Source organism: Sinocyclocheilus rhinocerous, unplaced genomic scaffold (genome assembly GCF_001515625.1).
Source record: "Sinocyclocheilus rhinocerous isolate Xijiao unplaced genomic scaffold, SAMN03320098_v1.1 scaffold15, whole genome shotgun sequence".
In the NCBI taxonomy this organism is placed as follows: Eukaryota; Metazoa; Chordata; class Actinopteri; order Cypriniformes; family Cyprinidae; genus Sinocyclocheilus; species Sinocyclocheilus rhinocerous.
Genome location: NW_015631053.1, coordinates 619,657 through 626,584, shown reverse-complemented (window position 1 = coordinate 626,584; position 6,928 = coordinate 619,657).

Here is a 6,928-nt window from a genome sequence, read left to right as displayed (position 1 = left end):
CACTTACCGGCCTTTGATCAAATATTAACAGCACCAGCTCAACTATATGACTTTGAAAGGATTTTATTGGAGAGGTGTTTGATGTGCCGGTTCGGCCGAGGTGGACTGATAACGAGGAGAAGCTTCGTTTTGCCTTACCTCACTTGAATATGTTCGTAGATTTGTGTTGGATGTTATCTTTGGAATGGAAATATGGATATTTTATTTGTAAACATCGATGCTTTTTCCACTTATTCCAGTTAATGTCATAAAACTAGCGAGTTGTGCTGACAGTGTCGTGTAAACATGACTGAAAAGCAGAGGAACAGACGAACCGATTCAATTGAGTGAGTCATTTACGCTGGAACCGCTCCGATTGATTCAAACTCGTGACTCCGATCATTCAGTTCAGGCGATTCACTAGCAAAAGCCAGATCACAAGAACCATTCATTTTCCAATTTCGACATCACATGTAATGGTTTTAAAAAGCATGTAGTGATGGTGAAACGCAGCTTTTCTGAAATTCTAAGCGGGTTCGCGAATCATTTGACTCACAAGCCCAGGGGGCCCCACAGCAAATTCAGTGCAAAGGGCCCAGAATTCCTAGCGATGGCCCTGTTAGCCTGTTAAATGGTGCAAACCATTAAGGCAGTAGAGTTAAAAAAAGAAAACAAAGAAAAAAGAAAGAAGGAAAGTATTCACAAATACAAATCCCTTAAAAAAATAATAATGGTTTTATTGGGAATGTAGCTAACCATAGGCTATATATTTTTGTATAACCACAGTTTTACTACAAATACCATGGTTAAATTAAAATTATGGTTAATTTGTGGTTACCATGATTTAACTAGTAACCATGTTTTTTTTTTGTGTGTGGTTAATTTTCATAAGGGATGTGTTGCCAGGTTAACAATAAATAAATGTACACCTTAAGCGGACACACAGGATGAATAGAGAGATTACCAGAGCTTTGGATATTTTCCATACTTGTCTAGATCAACTCTAGACATATAGAAAAGAGAGGTTAAGAGATTATTGTTTATGACATTTATAGCAGGAAACATGGATTAATTAAGTTATATTTTCCTATATTCTCTTTTGAGTAGTCAAAAAATCCAAAGAAAACATTTTTAAATCTTTAAGAAAGAAAAGTCACTTACAAAAAAAGAAAAGAAAAAGAGATTAGATGAAAATCTGACCAAAATTGCTCAAAACAAGTGAATGAATCTTCCTCAGAAGAGTGACAGAAACAGCAGCTCACTTGAATGACGGACTTATAATTACGTCCATATTAACAATGTTCTTTATCTTAAGAAGACACATAGGATGAATATAGAGATGCAGTTTTCACTGCTTTAAGATTGGATAGTTTCCCCATACTTGTCTAGATCAACTCTGAATAAAGAAAAGAGAGGTTAAGAGATTGTTTATGACATTTATCGCAGGAAACATGGATTAATTAAGTTATATTTTCCTATATTCTCTTTTGAGTAGTCAAACAATCCAAAGAAAATATCTTTAAAACAGAAAAAAAAGTCACTTACCAAAAAATAAAAGAGATTAGATGAAAATCTGACCAAAATTGCTCAAAACAAGTGAATGAATCTTCCTCAGAAGAGTGACAGAAACAGCAGCTCACTTGAATGACGGACTTATAATTACGTCCATAAGCTTTTTGTGAAATTTGGATTCACTTGACCTCTTCATATTTAACTGTTTAGTTTCCAAAGTCACATTGTTTGTTAAAAACTATTTAAAATAGGCCTACATGTTTGTATTAAAGTAAAAATGGATGATTAATATGTCTTTCGGATGGAATTAAATAGCAAGCACTTAGCGTGTCTTGTTCATCATAGGCTATTACTTTTCATTTAAAACAATAACATTTTTTCATTTAAAAAATATGTACGTAAGTATGTCATGCCAATAAAGAAATATGAATTGAATTGAATGTAATTATTGATCGTAAGCACAACATCCAGCTAGAAAACATACAATCTACCTGAGGGAAGACGTTGTTCACTATTGTAAGTGAATGTTGTTAAATAGAGAAACAAAATGATACATTTTTGAAATTGTAACTTCTAGCGTATTGAACTTGGACCTCATTATTGAAAAAGCCAAAAGCAGCCCACACTCTATATGTTCTCGTTCATTGAAAAAATGCTCATTTTCATGCATTCATAGGCTACATGGTTGCAATAAAATTTTAGTTCACATTTTTAAGAAAAATTCTGTATTGACTAACGTATAGACGTTCAGTTGTGCTTTCAAATCTTATGCCTTAATGTATGTATGTGATTTCACAGTATCCACCTCCTAAATTAGTACATCTTTGTGTATTCACAATTCCAAAGTGGTAAAATTTACTCCGGTTTGTGTATAACGTAGGCTACATTAAATTTTTTGTATGACGGATTTAATTGAGGAATTCTCTTTGAAGAAGAGCAGGAAAAAGCCCTTTTAGTGGTGAGTGATATTTAATGAATTTTATTTGCTGGGCTGTTTCTGATTTGTAAGATTATTACTCGATAATATTGTTTAATTTACGTATGTAAAGGATTTTTAGCCTACTATGGGATTATGACATGCGCATTGAGTATGTTTATTTTTATTTCACGAGTGCGCGTTTATTTCAGACCGTGCGCGTCTTTATACGTGTCTAAATCCATATTAATAATACACTAATTAAAGGGATAGTTCACCCAAAAATTAAAAATAAAAAAGGAAAGAAAATGAAAAAAAAGAAAAGAAAGAACAAAATGAAACAAGAACATTTTTTAAATTGTAACATTTTTTACAATACTTATTTCATGGTTTTCTCGTGTAACACAATAATGGCTTTAAATGATCTTTTGTAATTTCTAAGACAAATTTGATGTGCGATTAATTAGATACATTTTTGAGTATTCCGCAGTAAAATTTGAAGTATTGTCTTTGTAAATTTAATATAATTTAAATAACTAAATGTGGCCCTGGACCACGAAATCAGTCTTAAGTGTCAATATATTTGAATAAATAAGCTTTCCATTGATGTATGGTTTGTTAGGATAGGACAATATTTGGCTGAAATACAACTATTTGAAAATCTGGAATCTGAGGGAGCAAAAAAATCAAAATATTGAGAAAATCATCTTTAAAGTTGTTCAAATGAAGTTCTTAGCAATGCATATTACTAATCAAAAATTAAGTTTTGATATATTTACGGTAGGACATTTACAAAATATCTTCATGGAACATGATCTTTACTTAATATCCTAATGATTTTTGGCATAAAAGAGACATGTATAATTTTGACCCACACAATGTGCTGCTTATGACTGCTTTTGTGCTCCAGGGTCACATATATCTAAATTAAATGTAAATCAGTAGTTCATGCAGAGACTTCTGTGAATACCATTTTCAACCTAAAGGTGAGTACTACTTTTTACATAAAATGCTTACAAACACTTTAATTAATATAAAGCATCATTGATAAGGTAATTCATACTCATTTTTATTTTATTTTTTCAATATTTCACAGTAAAATTTAAAGTGTTGTCTTTGTAAATAAGTTTGTTAAATGTTGTAAATGTTCACTGATAAGATCATTCATATTGTATTTTTTTTTATATTTTACAGTAAAGATGCATTATCTTTGGTAAATATTCTTTAGTAAGGTAAAGTACAGTTAATCAAGTCTTCACTGTAGCATTTTTACATTCTTCTCCTGTTGTATTTTCTCAGATGAAATTCCGCAGCGCTTCATTAATTCACATGACTTTCTCTGGATGTTTTATCTCCATTAATAGATTCTCATTCTGTCTTATGAAGATGGCGTACGGGTGCGAGGCTCGCTGCTGTCTGCATGATTTTATGGTTGAAACGCAGTGACATTCGGCTGGATTTCTGCACTCTCAGTAGCGCATGATGAAATGTGGTGGCGGATAAATCATCTGGCCGGTTAGCTGCTCTATGTTACTTTGTAGAGTCATTTACAACAGCTTCGAACGCGGCTCAGCCAATCAGAATCAAGCACCGGAACTATCTGTTTTATAAAAAAATGTTTTTAACCACTATGTTTGACTGCCACTCCCCCGCACCTGTGAGATGTTTGCGATTACACATTTTTTAACGATAATAACTTGTTCTAAACCTAAAGTAATCTTGACAAACTATATATAATTTGAAAGGTTTCGTACTCTAGTTTTCATATTTGGTGACTGTTTTTCATAGAAATGAAAACCTAAAATTTGGCACAAAACTTGTTCATCATTGGCGTTGATTTTCTTGAAGATTTGGAGGTAAACGTGTTTTGTAAAATTTATATTTTAAATAAAATAAATAAATTTAAACTTCTATAACTTTTTATAAGTTTACTTTTATAACTGTTTCTACTTCTAAAATAATCTGCGATGTTTCACCTTTAAAAAGCTACCAATCTTAAGTCTGTGCTCCGAAGTATTCAAGTTTTATAACAATTTTAGCTGGAAAAGTCATTTTTATGCCTATGATCAAAAAGTGGGACTTAAAAAAAGGCTAAACAGTTTTGTTTTCACAAACTTTGAAATTAAAAAGTTGTTAAACTCATCAAGACGCTGGCACTTCAGGAGTAGAGTTGAGGAGCTCTGACATACAACAAAGTAATTTGTTATTTTGTGTCTGTACAGTTGCTTTTGAATGCGGGTCAAATAGACCCGTGAACATCACAAACGTATAAAAATTTCTGTATGTGTAACGAGATAAATGTTATTGTCACATATGTACATTTCACAACACATCAGTGTTGAAACTGTGTATGCGTGTTCATGACCTTAAATCAGAAAAAGTAACAACATTTCAAGAAAAATAACATGAGTTAAATAGTATTTCAGATAGATTGAGAAAATAAAAGATAGCTAATTTTTACCATCTGTGGCTGACAAAATATTTTTCTGCATTGAAATAAGTTGGAAAAAGCACCTTTTTAGCTTAATAAGATAGTAAGAAAAACTAAAATAACAAAATTTAACCAATAAATGTTATTATTTTGGCTCTGTTGCCTTAGAACATTAAAATAGGCGGGTCAAATTGACCCGGGAACAGTACGAACGTAACAATTTATTTGTTTATTTTTATTCATGTCAAAACACATCAGCATGTTGAAACTTTGCATGCATGTTCATGACCCTAAATGAGAAAAAGTCACACAATTTCAAGAAAAACAACATAGGTTTAATAGTATTTCAGATAGATTGAAAAAAGAAACGATAGCTCATTTTTACCATCTTTGGCTGACAAAATATCTTTCTGTATTGAAATGAGTGGGGAAAAGATTTTTTTTTAGCTTCATAGGATAGTAAAAAACTAAAATAACAAAATATAACCAATAAATGTTATTATTTTGGGTCTGTAGAGTTGCCTTAGAACATTACAGTTGTTCTTGATCGCTAACTATAAACACAATCTCAAAACTATACACCAACTTGTGCCAACAAGGTCAAAATCAAATAGTTTAGTCAAAAACATGTTCTCTTTTGTCAGACTCAAACGTTGGCCTCAGATGATACACAAACCTGCCAAATACACACACTACTTCAATAGTGAACACTAGTGAGATCAATTCAAAACACTGTTACAAAAACCTGCTTTTGGGATATAGGAATCTAGTCTTTTTCTAGTTATATTGTGTGTTTGTGTTTTCTGAATGAGAACATGGTTAAACCTGTGCAAAATGATGACGTTTTTGTGTAGAGTTTTGCAGAAAATTTTGAAATGTGTTAAACGTTTTAAGAAACGTTTTCACCATTTTCTCACAACTATAAACACAATCTCAAAACTATACACCAACTTGTGCCAACAAGGTCAAAATCAAATAGTTTAGTCAAAAACATGTTCTCTTTTGTCAGACTCAAACGTTGGCCTCAGATGATACACAAACCTGCCAAATACACACACTACTTCAATAGTGAACACTAGTGAGATCAATTCAAAACACTGTTACAAAAACCTGCTTTTGGGATATAGGAATCTAGTCTTTTTCTAGTCAATGACTGTTACAGTATACGACATAAATAGAGGGGTGCAGATACAGTAACATTCAGCAATAAACTGTAAGAAAATTTTAGTCACTACACTACTGTAAAGAGACATTACAGTAGATGAAAAGCACTACAAGAGAAAAGTTCAAAGACCAAACAACTGAATATACAGCAAACACACATTGGAATATACTGTCAGTTACTGTAAATATATAAATTCAGCATCCTCTGCCAAGTTGCATTACAGTATCCTTACTGTATTTTATATACTATAGCAGTTTCTTAGTCTTCTGACAAAACACTTCTCTGCCTCCCCTAGACAGTCGTCTCTCAGTTCTGCACAAATACAGTACATACTTGGCTACAAATCAATCCAACAGTAATGAGTTTGAGGGTGTACAACATGTACTACAGTATTTACTGTACATAGAATAATGAAAGCTCTCTCATCTGAAGTACTGCTGCTATGTTCTGTAATTATATTGTAGTTGTGTAAGTAGTATTGAAACCCTGTAGATGAGCTGTAGGCTAACTTCCCTCACGGTCAGTCCATGCAGAAGAACATGCTCAACTATAGTGCTGTGTATTTCATCAGGAACAAATGTCCTTTGACCTCATCCCCTTCATTTTTATTTTTCCCTCCTATTCCTCTTTGTCTCCCTCTACCAGGATTCATTTTCCAAAACTCATAATCACTTGTGCTCGTGTGCATATCATCCTGAGATTCTGACCTGTGTGTCATCAGTTTTGCTGCTGAACAAATATGTGGCTGGATTTTGATGTGAGAGACAACAGCAGATGCACTTTTTCACTGTGAGTGCATCAGTCGCATTCGCAGCTCCTCGTCTGCACATGATTGAACAGCAGGGGCAGAAACACAAAACTCACACTTAAAGACTCTCTCTCTCTTTCTCTCTCTCTCACACACACACACACACACACACACACA